Source organism: Anas platyrhynchos, chromosome 7 (assembly GCF_047663525.1).
Source record: "Anas platyrhynchos isolate ZD024472 breed Pekin duck chromosome 7, IASCAAS_PekinDuck_T2T, whole genome shotgun sequence".
Taxonomy (NCBI): Eukaryota; Metazoa; Chordata; class Aves; order Anseriformes; family Anatidae; genus Anas; species Anas platyrhynchos.
The window spans coordinates 33,872,491-33,892,722 of record NC_092593.1 but is presented as its reverse complement, the minus strand read 5'-3'; the positions used below and the strand labels follow the sequence as shown (position 1 = coordinate 33,892,722).

General features: G+C 40.0%; 1 protein-coding gene across 6 annotated transcripts in view; it reads right to left on the bottom strand.

The window, feature by feature from the left end:
• The window catches only part of ZNF804A (zinc finger protein 804A), a 448,502-nt gene that overhangs the window by 340,253 nt on the left and 88,017 nt on the right, over window positions 1-20,232 (bottom strand). For 2 of the 6 annotated variants that reach the window (XM_072040469.1, XM_072040471.1), the window contains exon 2: window positions 19,139-19,228. The exons of the other annotated variants lie outside the window; for them this stretch is intronic. The gene's annotated coding sequence lies outside the window, so the exon portion shown is untranslated. The remainder of the gene's footprint in view (window positions 1-19,138; window positions 19,229-20,232) is intronic. 6 annotated transcript variants of the gene reach the window in all.

The following is a 20,232-nucleotide window of genomic DNA, read 5'->3' as shown; positions in this document are numbered from 1 at the left end:
GCTAGGCCCCATATGCACATTAATCATGTAGCTTAATCTAGTTCTCTTCTGACCTTGATTTAGTAAAACCACAATATTACAAAGAAATTAGGTCCTCTGGAGGTACTTTATCAGACTTAAAAATCTTTATTGCTACCTTACTTTTTCCACCTTGTAGAAGGATTGAAAGGTTATTGGATATTTTGCTCATATTCTGCCTTTCACACTTTATCACATCTTTCTTGTCTCTGGTTATGAGCTGTTTTCAGCCAAACATTTGTAGTCTTTTTATTTCTTTAATGGTTTCAAAATAGTCTTGCGAAAAATATTTATTTTCTTTGAGGTATTCATTAAAAGACTCAATTACAGGTAAGCATACTTTAAAAAAAAAAAAAAAAGAAAAAAAGACTAAAGGCACTTAACCAGGTCACAAGCTATTCCCATGGTAACCTTTCTTTGGCATGTTCAGCATTAACACAGACTTTCCTTATCTTGAAGATTTTTGTGTTAAGAATAGGAAGAAGAATCTGCTTGTTAATTAAAAGACAAATATTCAACTATACCCTAACCCTGCTTTCATCAGTACATTTAACCAAAAAAGCATCTGCTCAAAGGGAAAGGAGCAATGCAACAGGTTCACATGGGACATGAGCTATCATGACCTGCAAAACAAGTCCTTATAAGCACTACATATAAAACCCATGGAAAGAGCAATTAGAATGGATTAGACACGAATGGAGCATTTCTTAACCCTAGGTGTTTCAATTAACCCAAATCCCTTCTCATACAGCAGCTAAAGATGCCACAGAGACCAGACCAGCTGATGTGCTGTAGAGGCAGCTCTGCTGCCCTTCTACTGAAGCCATCCCTGGTGCTCAGCCTGTTTGCTAAGGATTTATGTAACAGAGGGGCGCAGAGCCATTAAAATGCTTTTAAAAAAGTCAGACTAGGCTCTACTTACTTTATTTTTTTGACCTTTTGGTGATGGATGTGAACTGAGAGATGCTAAGGTTTGCCCTTCCATGATGATAATCCTCTCGGAAGCCCGACCAGTATTCCTCCTTGCCCCAGGCAGGTGACAGTTGCCGTGATGACACGCAGTGTCACACTATCAAAGTCAGACGGCTTAATCTTGGCACTGGAGGGCAATCCTTAGGCTAGAATCAGTACTGTTTAAGCCCTTTGTATGTTCCAAATGCTTTACTCCAGAGGTTTATCCATTATTAAGTACAGAGGGTACCAATCCCATACAGAAGCATTCCAGTTCACCTGGATGATCTGTCACCTACAGCCATAACAGAAAAGCTATGGGAGAGATGCCAAGGACTCCAACTATTGAAAACAGGGGCCAGAGAAGCATGCCAGAGTAAAGGGAAGGGTACAGTAAGAAGTTGAACCAGCTTACACTGATTATAATTACTCTGAAGCACTGATTTTAACCTTACAGTTTTTCTATTATGTCTGGCACTTTGCCTCAAAAATTGTCCAGTTCCACAGCCTCTTTCCCTCCATCTTGTTAACCTTTTGCTAGACAAATTACACTTGCATGGAAGCTCTGAGGTCCAAGTAATACTGCTTCAGGTCCCCATGAATATTGAATTTGATGGTTTTTATCTCAGCATTAACTCAAGTGAGATGTGCTCAGAAGCTAAGGGAGGATGGCTGATGTTGCTGTAGCAAGACAGTAAACCAGAAAGATTAACATGGAGAAGCAAAACATAGCTGTGAGGTCAGAAAGCCTAGATCATTTCTGAAGTGCTGGTCAGCTGAGACCTGGTTCTGCTAGACAAGCAGTGTTTATGCTTTTTCCCTTCTCCTTCAAACAGCATCCATGTGAGTACTTTCACTGCAAAACTGAGGCAGCCTTCAATCCATGAGCTGCAGCCACATTTAAGAAAACCTTGTTTATAATATGCTTCATATACATCCAGTTCAGAAGATACCCCTCACTACAACGCACTCGTTTCAGTTTCTGGTACTTACATATTTCAAAATGCACCTGCCTACACCATTCCATTTGCACTAAATAAAAGAAGCATCATCAAATACATACGCTATTTCAGCATACTTCTTTCAGCAACCCCAAAACAAACATTCACACAAAAAGTGAATGTGCTTTTAAACACATCAAGATCCAAACCAGGTCCTGCAAAAGCTAGGGGTAAACAGCATTAAGATATCACAAATGCTGTTGCTATTATTTAGATTTCTCTTTAGCACTGTGTACACAAAGAGAACAACACAATCCTTTTTGTTATATCTGCAAATAAGTACATTCCCAGTTTATATTTACTGTATTGATAGTATTTGAAAATTCTCATACATATTCACGAGGGTAATTAAGCAGTGGCATAACAGAAGTTTTATAAATACCAATTATCAACTGATATTATTCCCAGAAGTAACTTCTAAAATCTGGGGCACCACATTTGACTACGTTTTAGTAGTGCTGTGTAGTTTTCCTACTTTTTTCCCCCCCATCTAAATGTAGATTGCTTAGCTATGATCTCAATTCAAATTGCTATGATGAACACAAGTTGGGGCTTTTCATGACCAGTATGTCTCCTCTAGCAATTCAAGAGAAAACCTGGCACTATAGCTAAGACTGGGAATACATAGGAGTTGCCCGCCTGCCATTTGAAAGGGAAGCACCAGCAAGCACAAAACTTGTACCATAATTACATCAAACAGCACAGCCATAAAGTATTCTACAACACCATACACTGAAATTGTTTACTTGCATGCACTTGAAAAACCTCAGCCTTCTACTAAAACTGAACGTTAGCTGCTGCAGCTGGACCTTCCATCTGTATTTTCGTAAAAGATAACAAAAAGTATGCCTTCATTCACTTGCATCTCTTAAAATAGTTGGAAATTCAACAGGATGTTTTGATAAGTTTTACCTGAAAACCATTCCAATTTTGTCCTGACAGTCCAATGGTGGTAATAATTCCAGTTACTAATTTATTAGAAAATCTTCAGAAGTTCTCCTTCACATACAAATATAAATGCAGTTGACAAAAATGCAGGTACAAATGCAATGCCATTTAGTAGTTTAACAGTGCTCAAATCAGAAGCCAAGTAAGTAATGTCAGACTCATATAAAGTTTGTTTTGTTGAAGGCTCTTGAAAAGTTGGTGCTAGCAATAAAGAGCTCAACACCTCAGATGCAATTCAGTGGTAAGTCCCAGAACTAATTAAAGTTTGTTTTGTTGGAAGTTGTGTGTATTGTTTTCCTTTTTAGGTCATGGTCCTGCAATGCAATCCTACAAATCTGCGATGCAAGTTATTTTCTAGCTCCAGGCTGTTATAAGTTGCCCCCTTAATTTTTCAGAAAGCATCGTATTAACCATAGAAAGGAATTTATTGAGTAAGCCAACTGCAAGCAAAACAGCGCTGGGCGGCCGGGGAGTCTCGGCTCCGCCAACGGCGTGCACCTCACCCCCGCCAGGATCCCTTTTTATATCTTGGTAATTCCGGGATTACGCAGCACATCCTGGTATATTCTGCGACTGCACGTTCTGTTGCTAGGGGGTCGTCTCTGTCCCTCTGTTGGTTGTGAAGATGAAGGCCGTAGTCTTCCTCGGTGTTGTGGTTCAACTTCTTTTTTTATTTCGTCATGTTGGCCCAGCGTGAGACAGGAAGGCAGGATGTTGATACACTAGCAACTTATCAGGAGATGGTTACATGAGCTTTGCAGCAGTGTCTTTGAACAAAAGAGGCAACTGAGATGCAGAAGGAGAGAAGGGGAAGGGATTCTCTTTTTTGTTACATTAAGCAAAAGAATTGTCATAGTGTCTAGCCAAGCATTATACAGCTCCTTACTTCAGCAGGGAGCTTTCGCAACTCCCGCTCCTCAAACAGAACTCCTTGTTTTTATAATACAAAAGACAATGAACAAACATTTATTGTGTATTATACAGGCCAAACAGCATTCTTGGAGAAACCTGGGGACGCTGTAGGTCCCAGGGCCAAGCTAAAGCCACAGACAAGCTCTAGACCCAGGTATCAGTAAATTGCTTCCTCTGTTGTTCCTTCTACAGCCCTCCCATCTCAGCATCTCCTTGGCAATTAGGCAAAACTGTTCAGCAGCCTAAAACCTTCCTACCCAGTCAATATAACACCAAATTTAAAGTTCTAGTATAACTATTCAAATTTATTCCTTCTTTTTAGGTGACATGCTGTGTTATTTCACTGATTTAAGCCAAGTCTCATTATCCCACAGTAAAAGCTCGTTGAAAACAGCGACAACTCTGCCATAGTTCAGTGTACAATTGCAATAGTCCACTTCCCATCCTTCATTACGCTGCCAACTACGTGCCAAGCGATGAACTACACTGGGGAGCTCAGTTAATTAGCTAATACAACAAACCAGTTGCACTAATACTGTTTACTGCCAGGCAGCTGAAGTATTCATGGCTGGCAAAAAAGGACAGATGTCTGGACACAGACAGGTGGATAGAGACCACAGGGGATGGGAGTATTTAATTTTTGGCAGCAGGAACAGCTCATATGGACCTGCAGGGCTGGGGCAACATCAGCCTGTGGGCTTCAAGCAGATGGGGACAGGGCCTCTCCACAAGCACCCTGCATCAATCCACCACAACCCAGATGTATGCAGTGTTGCATCGACCCAGGAAATGCTGAATGAACTGCAGGCAAGGGGGAGGCAGAAGGTAATAACCAGAATGGAAAACACCATATGAAAGTGTTGAATGCAACCGAGACCAAGACTGAGGGTTGAAAAATACACTTCACTAATTCTGGTCATCACGGCACCTGCCTTTCATCAGGGAGTGACAATTCCTCTTTTAATAGGCTGAGAAACTATCGTTTTACATCCCTACTGCATGGAGCAGCCCCCTGATAATTCACCTTGAATCACCTTAAAGAACGGCTTCTCTCCATACAAAGGATTTCCTTTAGGATTTAAAGGGGTTTTATTTTTTAAAGTCTTTTCCTTCCCCACTCTGCAGATGGGCTATGAAGCAGTCCTTAACTGCATAACCACCACCACCCAGCTGCCCACCTCAGTTAGTGGGCTTTGGATTCAAAATAAATAACAAATTGCTTAGGCCACTGCAACTTCACCATTTCCTAAGTTTTGGTGTTTTGACTCAACAACTTAATAAACAATCTGAAACAGTTTTTGTTTCTTATCTATTACCACTACACATTTACTTCAAGCCACAGTATTGCTTCTTGATAAATGTGTATTCCTGGTAGTTTATCAGTGATTATAAGAGATTACCAGTCTATAACGTAGTGACATTACGGATAAAAAAAGAGTTTCCTAGTAATTACTAACCTCATATCAAATTAGTGACACACACATTACCTAGATATGATTGACTTTAATGAGTCTTTTCATATCTGAAGGGCCAGAGATATCTAAAAAATATTTTTTTTCTTAATGTTAGTATGAGTGCATAAACAGCATCTCTAAGAAAATTAGTAGCTATGGCCACAGAAACTAGGAGAAGCATCAGAACCACGAGGGATCCCCTGTGCATCTTCTAAAAGCAGGGTCAGTTTGGACTGATTTCAATGACAACAGGCTTGATATTTAACCCAACAGAGAAGTGGTATTATGGTGCAGTCACCTCCTCTCTCCTTTGCTACCACCGAATGCCTCCTAAGGAGGGTATGAACAGTGGTGAAGGGTAGGTAAGAAACAAGAGGCACAAGTGACAGATACATTTCTACCTAGTTTCTCACCGTTTTTATGCATCTCCTGCTGTGCCCCCTATGCAGGGAGTGTTCTCCCCAAACAAACCCACTCTCCTGCAGACCCTTCCCAAGATGTTCCTGGGCTTTTGTAGCAGAATAAGTCTAACTAAGCAGTTTAAGGAGTCACCTTTAGAGATAATGCATACATATGACATTTATCTCCTTTTCCCCACATCCTTCCAGAGTTTAATCCTTTAAGATTATAAAATTTCTAAGAAAAGACTAAATTCATGAAGGCTTTGGCATCTCCATGCCTTAATTTCAGTTGGTCGCTAGACACCACTACCAGAATAAAGCAGCATCAAGCCTCTACAGCAGCCTTGTACTCCTATTCAGCAGCCACAGCGACGAAGAATTTCATCTACAGCATTCCCACAAGACAGGATCTACACCTAAGCACCTGCTTTTGTTAGCACAGCTTTTCGTATAAAGCACTTCTCAACTGAACACTGGTGCCTCTGCTATTCAGAGACAATTGACAGCCTGATGGTAAGCTATTTCCACAGTTAGCTAAATTATATTTACCCAAAAATAGAGTGCAATCCCCTTTCAACAGGGCTTGTACTTTGAGAGCCATCATGATTCATACCTTTTCCTCAAGATATTTTGAGTACATTATGGCATATGAAGTATTAGAAGGATTTTTCTGTCTAGCGAATTAACTGATAGTTACCTTTGCTCTTTCAAGCTGTTTTGTTGGTTGTTTTTCTTTTTCAGATGAGTCATTTAAGTTCCTTCAACAATCACACAACCAGATGAAGCCGATTTTGAGCAGTTAATGCCCCCCATTCTGTCCTTGTAAGCTACCCTCAGTGCAAATACCACATCACCCCAGTGGATTTGACAGCGTTCTCCTCCAAGACCAGATCTAACGCATAAGTTTTGTTGTGATTTTCATTAGAGGATCAATTATTTTCCAGGATCTCCTAGTTTCAAAACACCCCACCAGTTCTCAGCAGTAGATAGTTATAAACAAGAACAGAATAAGATCTGCTGATTAGATACTGCAATTTATCAACATAAATGCTTTAACACTTTGGTCTCAAAATTCAGTAGGCAAACACCTCATGATTCTTGCCATGATTTTAGAGAGAGTTGTCCTCTGTAATTTCAAGTTATCAGCCAAGTAGATGTACCAAAAGGTTATGCATGTCCTTGAGGTCAGTCTTAAGGACACCTGAAAAATTCAACAGGAAATTTCTGCAGATGCATTCATTTGTGTTTTGCTGCAGGCACAAGAGCACTGTATTTTCTAACAAGTCAACGCAAGCTGAACCAAAATTAGCAAATTGTCTGATATGACAAAACCAAGTTGAACACTCGCCTTCAGGAGCAGAAAGCTAGCAAAGCTAATAATACCATTTACCCTGCTGCTAAATCTGTTGTGGCATACCATAGATGGTTCGTTTTAAGTAAAAAAATATTATGAAAGCTTTAAAAAAATTTCCAAGTATCTGTTTTTTGCAGCTCACTCCCCCCGTACTCCTCTACCGGGTTAATACTGACTAACAGGTACATTCCTGAGATCTCCTACTGCTCCTTGTTGAGTTCAGCTGGCCAGGTAGAGAGATGAAAGATGATTCAAGGCAAGAGTAAACCTCAAAAAGCATACACTGAGTGATATTTATACTTTACTAGAGCTAGTGGAGCAAAATTTCCGAAGTCAATACTAGTCAGGCATTTCCCAGATAACAGACGTCTCATCCAACTCTCCTGCAGAAATAGCAGCACAGCTGCGTCCCCAGAGCAGACACCATTGTGGAGACAGGAGCATCACGTCACCACTGGGAGAAGCACAAGAGGAGCATGTTCCTGGCAACGCAACAGAGCTGTGTGGGGCTGGACTCATACTGTTTACATCCCTGCCTGACTTGATAGTGCTGATTAAACAATATTTTGACAAGCCTCTTATTTCAATGAAAAATTTATTTCTGTCTCTCAAGGAGACAAAAACCTATGTAGGATGCCACCGTCTCACTTGCACAGCTATTTGGTTCAGTCCAAAAAGGACTGTGGTACATTGGTTTGGGGTGTTTTGTTTTTGATTGCACCAATGAATAAGCATATTTTTAAAGGTCAGTTCTGGCAGCTGCAGAGCAATTCACCTGGAGCTGAATGTGGCCATTGGCCTGGAGCTGTCAGATCAGGGAAACAAACAGTGCACCCTTGATAGTACTTCTGCTTGAAGCAGTGTTCACAGGCACCCTTCCGTACCTTAAATTGTTCCCTTTCGTGAAAAACTTGCTACTGTGGGAAGTTACATTCCTCCTGATCTAGATTCCTAAAAGCAACTGAGGCCACGAGTGTACAAGCCCAGCAGCCTCAGGGGAGTCCTGAGAAGTGGCAAACACGATGAAGCTTTTCCACGTTTCATTCTGCAAAAACAGCAGCTGCAAAACTAGAGACTACTGCTATATGTCATTTCTGAAATAACAATCCCGACTGCTTTGTCGCAAAGATATGATGTGCAAACCCTTCTTGAATTCTAACAAATTTCTTTTTGAAGCTTGCACTGGAACCAAAGCTATATTTCAACCAGCACAATCTGCCCTGCTTTTCATGCACACATCATATAGACAGCACGTATGTACACATGAGGTTGTGTTTCAAGTCAAAGCAATACAAGTTCGTTATAGAATAGCATGCAGTACATCATTAAGTCCTTTCCTACCCTTTGTTTACAGAGATTATTTTGATATGTTATTTCAGATACAACTGGCTGTCACAAGTTTTACACCAAGTGTTGGGAGGTTAAGCTTTAGACCAGGTTATTGTTTCCCAAATTAAAAGCACAGTCTGCCAAATTCATCTGTTCCTTTCTTGAAATTCCACCTCATCAGGGCATTTTCTTCAACTTGTCAGAAGAACTACAGGTTAAATATTAGCAGACTTAAAATCTTGTATTTATAACATCCTCTATTATGTACTTTTTTCCCCACTCTTGTGTATTTTGCTTCAGCTCATTACACACATCAACACAATAAAACTGTATGAGATATTGCTATATATAGTGAACATTTTTTTTCTCCACAAAGAATGCTAATGTGTTTTCAGGATGGAAAGCTGTTAGAAAATATGATGTAGAGGCACAGGGTTTGTTTCTTTTCTTTTTGTTTTTTTTTTTTTTTAGATGCACTACAAGCTCCCACTCTAAAACTCTCAACTTGTCAAAATTAGATGATTTTCTCAACACTTTGCACATTTTACTTTGCCAAGTTCAGCTGAAATTTTTATTTTTACACTCAGTGGCATTTTGGGTTTCATAAACATGCAGTTAGGTAGGTAAGATGTTACAAGTCATCTACCTAAAATTGTTGGCCATCAAGCTAGGCTACAGAAGAAGGATCCCTTTTTGACACAGGACTAAAATAGTGTAAAACAAAATCAAATCCATAGAAAGACAGGGTTTGATTCTGACTTGCCATAACCAGAATACGAGAAGTAGCACACCAATCTGTTCGGGTTACAAGAGGAAAGAAAGGAGAATTATCTTCCAGTTCAGACACAGATCTCCAGGGGATTCAGTGCCTTGACAGACGCGTGGCAGCAGACACTCACCACCCCTTGCTCAGCCCCATGGACAAACCATCCCAGTGGCAGGTCCGTTTGACTTTCATCACCTCAGGGACCATGACAGTTGCAGATCAGCATTTTTAGGTAAACTGGTTAAATTTTCCAAACACAAGCAGAAAAATGCAATCATCCCATAAGTGCTTCACGATCAGATTTGACAGCCCTCTCCGGAGATGCGCCAACAACCACCAAGGACTTCAATTACAGTACAGAGAAAACGCTTTCAGTATTTTTGCTGCATGTACATCAGAGCCACAAGCTACTAGAGGTTCAAGTAGTTTTTATCACCACCACTGCAATACAGTACTTCACAGAACTGGATCACAGCTGCAGAAGCCCACTTGGACTTTGTATTTTGGGCATTCAGAGTCCAGTTATAAAGTCATAGCCCCAAAACATAGCGCCCAAGTCTAGGTATGGCTCTATTCATGTCTGCTCATCTCAGTCCCTTGGTGTAGAGTCAAATGATTTAGATCTACAGCTTTTATGCTACTACATAAAAATATTTCCGGTATCTAACAGAAGTTAGCCAACAACTACCACTTAAATGGCGACCTTTTTTCCTTTCACCATAATAAAGGAAATTACTTACTTAAAATGAACCCAGAGGATCAGAGTACTTGATGCCAGGATCTTAACCTGGCCAGTTTTGAAGTGATCCCTTTAAGTCAAGGGGGCTCTGGTTTTTAGTTTATGGTTCACGTCCATCCCTGCTATTCTCATCCATAATGCTGACACATTGCCAGATTCATAAAAGGGATCATTTTAACACGTGCTAGAAAAATAGATGGCAAAGCACTGATGTTGCAATAACTGACAGAACGTTCTGTATTCCTCAGCTGCAGAATAACATTATTTTTGGAGAGCAATAGATCTGGCCATCACCAAAAGTGGAACGTATAAAAATGCTGAACCTCTAGTTTGTTTTATTAAATCCAATCCAATAGGAAGCTGTGTATTGTGATGTAGATTTCCTGCAAAATACCTCAGTGCAAAAGCACAGCGTAATCAATCTCTACTCTTGTACTCGATATGTGGTTCTGGCACAATATTCATGATTGCTGATAGCTTATTCATCTCATTTTTAAGATGGAATTAGAGAATCACAACCTGGCATCCTGTCTGAGCATGAAAGCAGATGACTTCAAAAAGCTTTCAAGTCTGGAGGAATGTCTCCCCCGAGAAAGAAGGCCACTATGCTATCATTATGCTTAAATCTCATTTAAAGGGAAAAGACGAAGCACATCATTTATGCAAATGAGATATCCTAAAACAGACGCCAAGAATGTATTTAGTCCATCTTAAATCCTAACCGTTTAATCCTTGTTAATTTAGATCTAATTATTACAGAAAAATGAACAATAAAACTCATTATACAAGCACAGTTTCCACCTTTTTATGATGTTATGCTTACCCCTCCCCTGCTCCTCTGGGTCCTCACATACAGGGCGGCGTTACAGCTGTCGGCATCCCTTGTCCTTTGCCAGGAGGAAGATGATGCCCACATGGATGGTTTGTTCTTCCTCACTCTAGCATCCACTCCGTGGATCAATTGGGGAAATCGCAGCTGCAGCCACGCCAGGTGAAACAAAGCTGCAGACAGCTCAGGAAGAGTTCACACCAGGCACGCCTGGCAAGCCTCCATCTCAAGGCCTTGCAAACAGAGTGCAAAGTGGCAGTAACACACTGCAGGGCTCCACACTCGCACCATACACGCAGCCTGAGCAACACTTGCATGAAGCGTGGAGAAGGCACAGAGCAAAGCAGCTACAACCTACTCACATGACTTCCCAAGGCTGACGCCTTCAAGGCATTTCCCCACAGCACGAACTCGATGCTCACACCAGGGCAGAGAAACTCCCAGTAACACCAGCAGCACTGCCCGAGTCAAACAGCACAGAGCACGCTTCTTGGCCTTGCATTTAAATACAGGAACATCTCTTTGCCAAGCTGTAATGCAATTCTAAAACAAAACAGGTAAACAGAGGACTTCATCTAAACACGAGAAAATCTACTTCGATTTTTTTAGATAAAAAATAATGAGCTCCATGCTTGGGCTTGATTTCAACCCACAAAGCTACTTTTGTTTCACTGCAGGTTTGACAAGTACTTAAGGTCAGAAGTTACCTACTGTGAGAAAAGCTTTTTTTAAGAACATTCTTTTATTATACATTCAATGAGAGGAGTAGAGCACATTTTACTAGCAGACATTTTAGCATTTCAACAGCAAGAGGAGTGAACTGTAACACTTGGCTGCACACAGCCCCCACGGCTGCTTGCTGTTGTATTTATCCGTGATGCTTAGATGACTCCAGCACTGCGACAGAGTCTTGCACTCTGTAACTCGTGTGTATTCTAATGCACTATGATCTCCAGGCGTACAAACACAGCGTGCAATTCAGATGAGGACCTTTCCTACAGTTGAAAGGGGAAAAAAAAGGTACAGATGCTTCCCCTCTATAGAGCTACCTTCAAATACTTTGTGAAAAGCACATTGAGTAAGGAGAGCAAGGCATTCTTTTAAAGGCAAGAACCTGCAGAACACAGGAGCAAGCGTAACAATTAAAACATGAGAACTGATAAAGACAAGTGATGCAGTGAAGAAAACCAAAGTTCCTTTCAATTGAAAAAAGACAGTAATAGCATAATAGCCAAATTTTCAAGTAATTAAGTACAATGCACTTTTCCTGCATACTAAATGTAATCCAGAAACATGAGTATACCTAGATTAAATCTCATCTATTTGTCTTTCCTTTCAGTATTTTCATTTTATCATTTCTCCTACATTTTGCCTTTTCTTCTGCTTTCTGTTCCAGAAAATCTCAGAGCTCAGCAATGTTACACTTGCTGCAGCACTACAGCGCTTTGCTGAACATGGCCTCAATAGGAGCCAAGTCAAAATCTAAATTGACATGTGTTTTCCCAACTGAATCCCAGAGGTTGCAGCTTATACCACAGCACACTTTTAACATCACAGAAGCTAGACATCTCTAAATCATGCCCAGCCACCAACCAGGAAGTATTGCCTCTAATACTGCCACGTTCTTAAAATCCCTCACTAATTAAAACCCATCTTAGCACCGCATTAAGCGTTATACACAAGGTTGTTACAGTCTGTGACACCAGGGTTTAGTTTATATTCAGGTATGGTGCAAAGTCCTGGCCTACGACATGGAACCCGTTGAGTCTGAGGACATTAAGAGGTAACACCTTATGGATCCTTGGTGGCCCTCCCTTGCAGAATTGGGAGCATCACACCTCAGGCAGCAACAATCACGTCAGAGCATCTCATTTTCATTTTTCTCAGGGTAAAATACTGCACTGGAGCTGACACACGCTCCTGCAGCTATGCAAGCTTGCTAGAAGGTGGCAGATAAAACAAGGAGCTCCCAGGTCTTTTCTCTAAATGCAGGGCTGCAATGCTTTCCAGTTTTTCATGGCCTCCATGCTAAAACAATGATAAGATGTGTTGGTTTGTGTGCACATCTGTGTCAGATGAAATAAATGGCCAGCATTAGAAACTTCATAGCATGCTAGATGTGCGACACAGGTTTGCTTACACAAAAACTGAGAGCACATAAGTATTCAATAAGTCTTCACCAATTATAAATAAGACTGTTCTGATTGTTTGATTTGTATTCTCAAATATTCTCAATGTATTTTGCACAATTAGTCATGCTTTTACAAAAGAGCTAATGAGAAACATTACAGACCAAAAAAATGCAGAAAATGTGTGCAAATTCATCTCCAACTAATTAATCATTCCCAGGCAAAAAAAAAAAAAAAAAAAGAAAGAAAAAAAAAAACAGTAAATTCACACTCTACTTTATTTCCTGTTGAGCCTTTGGAGTTAACAAAATTAGAAGTGTTTAAAATTACTTACATGCTATCTGGAAAAAAAACTGTAAGTAAGAAAGAAAGGTCTAATATTCATCTAAAAATGTATGAAAGTTCACTAGATCCTAGTTAAGTCATTACATGTGTCATTATTAAAAAAAAATAAAATAAAATAAAAAAACAGCTTTGGGTCTAAGTGCAAAAGAAAACAAAGGAATGAATGAAGAGTTTCAACAGCATTCAGGACAGAGTTAGGACGTACTCACAACCTTTCCTGACCCAGTCACACTAGAGCAGAAAGCCAGACCACTGCACCCTGGCTTGTGGCATTTCCAGTGGTGAACCTGCTAAAATTTGCAAAAGCAGCAGATGAAAAACTATCAGTGACTGCTTGTCCTACTCTGCATTGTGATTCTTCTCCCTGACACCAAGTAACATATTCAGAAGTGCTCTGGTACATTCAGGCCCATTATAAGAAGTTTTGAAAGATGATACGCAACATGCATGAACTCCTATATATACTAACAAATTTAAATTAGCATATGGCAAGAAGAAATATGTAAAAGATGTTTGAAGAAAATGTTTCTTCAATAGTTACGTGACTTTTCTTTATTTCTGATGTAATGAACTAGTCTCAAATCACTTTGTATTAAGTGATATATTTTATATCACTGAATATATAAAGTGATATACTTCATATTTAGCCCTCTGTAGGAAGGCAAGCACAAACTGAAGTTCATAGCACCCCACACTGAGAACTGCTGCTCTTTGGGACCTGATCAGCCACATCTGCTTTGGGGCCAGAAACAGCCCTCAGGAGAGGGGAGCAAACAGCTGGGGACAGCAACAGCATGTGTCATCATGTCTGCTCCTCATCCCTTCCGTGTCCTTACCGGTGGGGACTGGGCTGCACCAAAAAATAACTTCATAGCTGCACCGTCACAGCAAAATTGTCAGTTTGAAAACAGGCTGTTTGCTTTTCTTGAGCAGAATCGGAACCAAACCACTAACTGTATGCTCACACCTTTCTCCATTTTTTTCAGTGTTATACAAAAAATCAAATACAATATTTAAGATTATTCCTAGACACATTCACAGACTACTAGAAATATGTTCACAGCTCTCTGGTAAAGTGGCAATGAACACATCAGTGACTGTAAAGAAAACCTTACCAGGAGTGAAGAGAAAAAAAAGTTTAGAGGGAGAATAATCAAGTGCTGACATATCTGTTTTGAAGCAAAGTATTTTCAAATATTTGTATCAAATATCCTCAGTAATGGCAAAAATGAACAAAGTGCTATCTCCTTTTGGAGAACAGATATCCTAAGACAGGTAAGACAACTCAAGCATCTTAATGAATTAGCCAGTTACTGGAAATTCACCTTGAAAAGCAGCAGTTTGCTGTCAGCAGCACTACACAGCCATCCCAATCCTGCAACTTCACCCTCGTTTGTTTTTTTTGCACCTTGAATCCAGTTACAGAAAGCATGTAACTGAATCAGATGCAGGTTTTCATCTGCAAAAGTTTCAAACAGTTATCTTGTTATTGGAAAAAATAAAAGAACAAGGAAATGGACTCGATGATCCTTCTGGGTCCCTTCCAACTTGAGATACTCTATGAAACAAATGAACAGAATCAAAGGGTTCCTTCCAAAATAGTTTCACTTTAGGATATTATCAGCAACACCAAACAGAAGAGGTGTGTAAGAGGAATGGTCACAGGATGAAAAGTGCGATGAAAACTGATTATAACATTATATTTACACATCCCACGGTGATCCAATATTGTGAAGTTGATCTCAAGCTTTTCTAAACCTTTGAGGTACTAGCAGGTGATTAGAGCAAGGAGTTTTCACACATTTATTAGCATTTACCCTTCAACCTGATGAGAATGGTGTATCGCCATTAAAGAAGGACAAGTACCCATCGTAATGTGAAGACCAAATCCAATTTTGTCCCTTATGAAGTAACACTGGGGAAAAAGGATTACACCTCTTACTGTTTCTGAAGCTCAGTGAAACAGAGTTCCAACTGATCACATCCCATTAAAGTCCAGTTCTCCTCAATGCATACTGAGGTCCCTTACAAAGTACTTCAAATGCAATTTATTTATTTTTTTATATAGGCTTCTGCATATAAAGACTGCATTTTGCAAGCCAATGTATCTCGGATTTTATCCAAAATACTTTCAGAATTGGTTTAATTAGTTTGCAGGACATCTTTCCCCAAGAATCTGTGGTTTCTCCTGGCTGAATGCATTTCAGTAATTGTTTCCCAGCAGACAGGCTGCTATGTCTTACAAAAGATCTTTTTGTCCCTTCGTTCCACTTCTGGAGGAGTGACTGTTCTCCCCTCTTAGCATCAACTCTACATGCTTTGTAAGTGTAGTATTAATAGGTTAAGAATCATTATTATGATTACTTATAATAACATTAATACAGCATCAATGATTAGCTACGTTAAACTGTTGAAACTTAACTATATATTAGCGATATTAAACTATTGTTTGAATTACAAGATTATTGAATTTATTTCTGCTCCTAGATACGAAGTCTTGAGCACCACAGTGTACAAAGGGAATGCACAACCATGAAAGTCTACTGTTAAAGAAAAAAAATGGGATTATTACCCCACAAAGCTTTAACTGTACACTTCTTTTAAGACTGTCGATATTGAAAGCTTTTAAGTAGAACATTCTCACATTAGCCGCAACGCTGGGTTTCAGGTTTCTCTCCCACCACAGTATTATCAAATTGTTTGTATGAACTAAAGTGATTTTCTTCTCTACATAATACACAGGAAAAATGCCAGACTAGACAGCTGTTAATTTTACTTTGAAGAGATTCTACAAAGCACTACAAGTTAGGGAAATGACTCAAAATGGTAATGCAAAGTCAGTGGGGAATCAGCTCACTTCATTAAACATCTGCATCACAAGCCTGAGACTCATATGGAAGTTAAATTGGTTTGTCAAACCCATATTTACTGTAGTGTTTTGTCTCATATTTTCCAGTGTAAGTACTAAGCAAAACAAGAACAGTCACCATCCTTCTTCTACAAAGATTTTATTTCCCTTGCATTTAATCTATAAATCATTTAAGTGATTAAGGTCTAGCCCCGTGATTTATTGAACAACTGGCTCGCTTTTATTCACAGTTCTCCTTACCACCTCTACCTACTGCAATACACCAGAGCCACTGACAGCGTAAGCCATGGCATCTAAAAAAATGAGCTTGACTCATACCCTGGCTCTTACACACTAACTGTCCACAGCAAAACATAAGCAAACGCTGTAACAGCTCTTACTAAACCAGCCTGCTCTTCCCCGAGGATTGGCACGCTGAAGGCTGAAGACGCCACAGAGAAAACCACCTCCAGTTTCCTTTTGGAAGCAGGAAAGAACACTGCTCTAAATAAATGCACCACGAATATGAAGTTAGAAACGTCATGCTTGAATTAAAGAGCCTGCTATGAAAAATACCACTCATCTAGGAATTAACACGGCTGTCTGCAGTCATACCAAGTGACAAGATCCCTTTAAACTATTTGTAGGAACTACTTTAAGTGACTGTTTTTTCCCCTCTGCTCATGACAGCTGTGTATTTCCAGAGACAAGGTGCTTACAGACAGGTTTTCAAGTCCAGCTAAAGCCTTGCACCAGTGAGGTGTGACACTGAGTACAGAGTGCAGTGGGCATATGCTGCTCTCAATTACAAATAATTAGCGAGAGCTTTGGCTAGCAGTCATTACTTTGTATGCCTGGTGCTCGAAACATCCTCTTATTCTCCTAAGATTAAGAAACAGCCACTGATTGTGTTACTCCAAGCCATATTTGGGGCAAAAAGGGTGGCTGATCCCACAAAGCTTCATACAGTGGCTACTTGTATAGACAAACAAGAGTTTGGCTTGAAACCCCAAGAGTTTGGCTTGAAAACCTAAAGAACTGAGATCTCATCTCCTTCTCTTGCTTTAACCAAGGCACAGCCCTTCCTGCCATAGGAGGGAAGAAGAAGACCACTACTCAGTTCGAAGCAGAAGGATCACCAACAGTAGCGCCCATTTCAGGGAGAAGTTTACTAGCTGCCTTCTCAGTAATCAGAACTGCTTAAGGCAGATAGAGAGAAGTTGTTCTGTACAGTAAGAAGGCAATGATAAGACTGACCAATGGTGTCAGTAAAACGCACTGCAAGAATCACAGGGTCAGTCCTCACTTTCAAGAAAAAAAAAAAAAGAAAAAAACATAACTATACTTTCCAAACAAACCGTTCCCAGTCTAAATGCTGTACAAGGGACTGCACTGAAAAGAGCTGCACTGGCACACCAAGCAGAAGTACAACAAGTTTCCAATTATACTTTAAACATGTTTTGGATGTGAAATGAAGCCTGATACCCATTACAAAGAACTCAAGAAAAGGGCTTGCAAAGTCCTATCAGAAGAGGAATGCAATTGACCCGGAAAGAGGGAATGACTAAGGTAGAGGCACTGAAAAGTGATGAAGTAGAAAGAATGATCCAATGCAAGTTGTTTTGTTTCTTTATATTCTCCCATATCAGCCCAGAGTGCCTGCTGGCATATGTGAAATGCAGCAACACAAATAAAAATGCATTGATTTTTTTACAAAATAAACATTTATTTTAGTGAAAATCTATCGCAATTATTTAAAGTATCCCTTTTCAATAAAAATAATTTAAGACAACACACACTGATTACAGTGGTAAGACAACTACCACACTTACCTGTTTGACAGGACAGGTCTTCGTGAGATGCCCGAGGCTTGTCCTTCGGAAAAGCCGTCATTAAATGCTCCACAGTATTTGCCGGAGCTGGGGATGGTTTGCATCATCCCATCCAAGCGAATTTGACCTATACTTTAATGTTGGGTGTACATAACCATCTCCAAGACTGCTTTTTGGCTTTCAACTGATACTTTGACATGTGTGATTCCAGTTAGATTGCTTCTGTCTTCAGGAAGAAGGGCCTCTTTCAAATGCATCTTTTTCATCATCACCTCTAGTTACACTGAACACAAAGCCCTGAAGCAACATCCCTATAGCACTATCACCACGCTCCTCTTCATAACTTGAATAAAACTGTCTGGGGACACTGCCACTGAACACAGCAGGATAAATGCTCTCACTGCCACTGTTTTTTCATCATCACGTGTGTTAGAGCTTCAGACATTGCCTCAACCCACAGTTAAATGGTGAACAAGCAGAGCAGCAGTTACCTCTCTTGCCATCACTTCGTACAAAATCTGAAGTCTGTCCTCTGCTTGCTCTTCTCCACCCTTCTCAGACAGCTCTGCAAGGCTGGCACCTTTGATCTGTCATTTTTAACTAGTATGAGGCTCTTACTACCTTCCAAGCATTTAGCAAGTCAAGAATCCACCCCCAAATACATTTTATGCTAAAGAAATACTTTGGTACCAAGTTTCCTAGATTTGCAGTCAGAATGCATCCGCTTTTAATATAGTCCAGTTACACAGAAAGGCAAAAACTACTCAAGAGATACAAAACCTAATGTCATGAAATTGATTCTCCAGACTTACTTATGAAGCAATTTATATCAGAGCACTTTCTTCCTCTTTTCTGACAGATTAGCATAGTCTTTTATTCCACCAATATTCCTAAATCCATGCAAATTAATATTATTACATGGACTGTAAATAAGACTGTTAGGAACCCTGCCAAAACTGAGGCAAGATGTTCTCCCACACCCTCATTCTTTCTCGTTTTGGCCCATATTAATAATCATAAGTATTTCACTAGGTCAAAATGTAAAACAATTACTCCAAAGGGTAGAAAATACTTAAACTAATTGTGAAACAAAATACTGCTTGATCTCCAGTGCATGAGAAACTACCCCTGCAAGTCTATTGGAAGTGTATCACCACGTACATATATCTTTTATTAATGCTGCTAATTACTCAATTAAAACCCAACCCAAATAGTACAGCTTGAACCATTAATCATTTTTACACAATTACTCATTAAATACAACATTAGGCATGTCATTTACCGTGCTGTTGTTGCCACATGAAGTCTGATGCTTTTAGGTTATGCACTAACACGACTGAAATCACAGAGCAGGTCCTCTTGCAACACATTTCTGGACACAAATGAGAAAAACCTAATTACCATAGACTCATTAAGGTTGGAAAAACCTTAAGAGGCTGCCATTCCTGAGAAGCTTAGACAGGCTGGAAGAATGGACTGAAATTTCCAGAAATTCAGGAAGGACAACATAAAGTCCCACCCTAGTAAGAAAGTCCCTTGCTACAGCTCTGCAAAAGAGAGCCCTGGAGACAGCAAGGAGCATGGAGACAGCATGGGCACCTGGCAGACAAGAGCAGACCCACCCCAGCAAGGGGTGCACCACATCTGTGAACTGCAGAAGGAAGAGCTCCAAAGAAGCGCCCAACAAGCATTCACCCACATATTTTCTCTAAAAGATCTCAGGTTACTGCTACTGAGATGGTTGCTTTGCCATCTTCCCAGAAGTCTGACAAGATGTTCGTTGGGTTGCAGCTCCTTTGCAGCTAAAAGCAAAACTTGTGTCACTCTCAAGTAATTCTGATAAATAATCCATCTAAGAAAGCTATTTGCACCTTTATTTTTCCATGCTTTTAGTAACATAGCAAGAGTACCTCAAGTGGCATTAATGCTCCTGATGTCTGAGGGTTTGCTTGCAAGTTCCAACAAATTATGAAATAACAGGATATGGGAAATGCCACTTCTTCCACACAAAAGCAACCTTGTAGAAATTTAAAATGACAGATTTTTAGCCAAGGCAGACTCCACTGTAAGAGACTCACTCCATTTTTGGCCCGTCTCCCTCCTGAATCACACTCCACAAGGTTCTGGCAACGCACACCCCTAGAAGCACACAGCTCTCTTCACTCCATCCCAGCACAAACTTCAGTACCAGCCGGGGAAAGATTTTAAAATGCACAGCCATAATGTTCTTAGTAACAGGTTCCTGTAACTGGATAGTCATTTTTGACTAATGAAGTGCTAATATCCAAATAACTGGGTATTTATGGAACATTAACAATGAACACTAATAAATACCGCATGAACAGCCAGTTCATTCTTTAACTGTATTTAATTTCT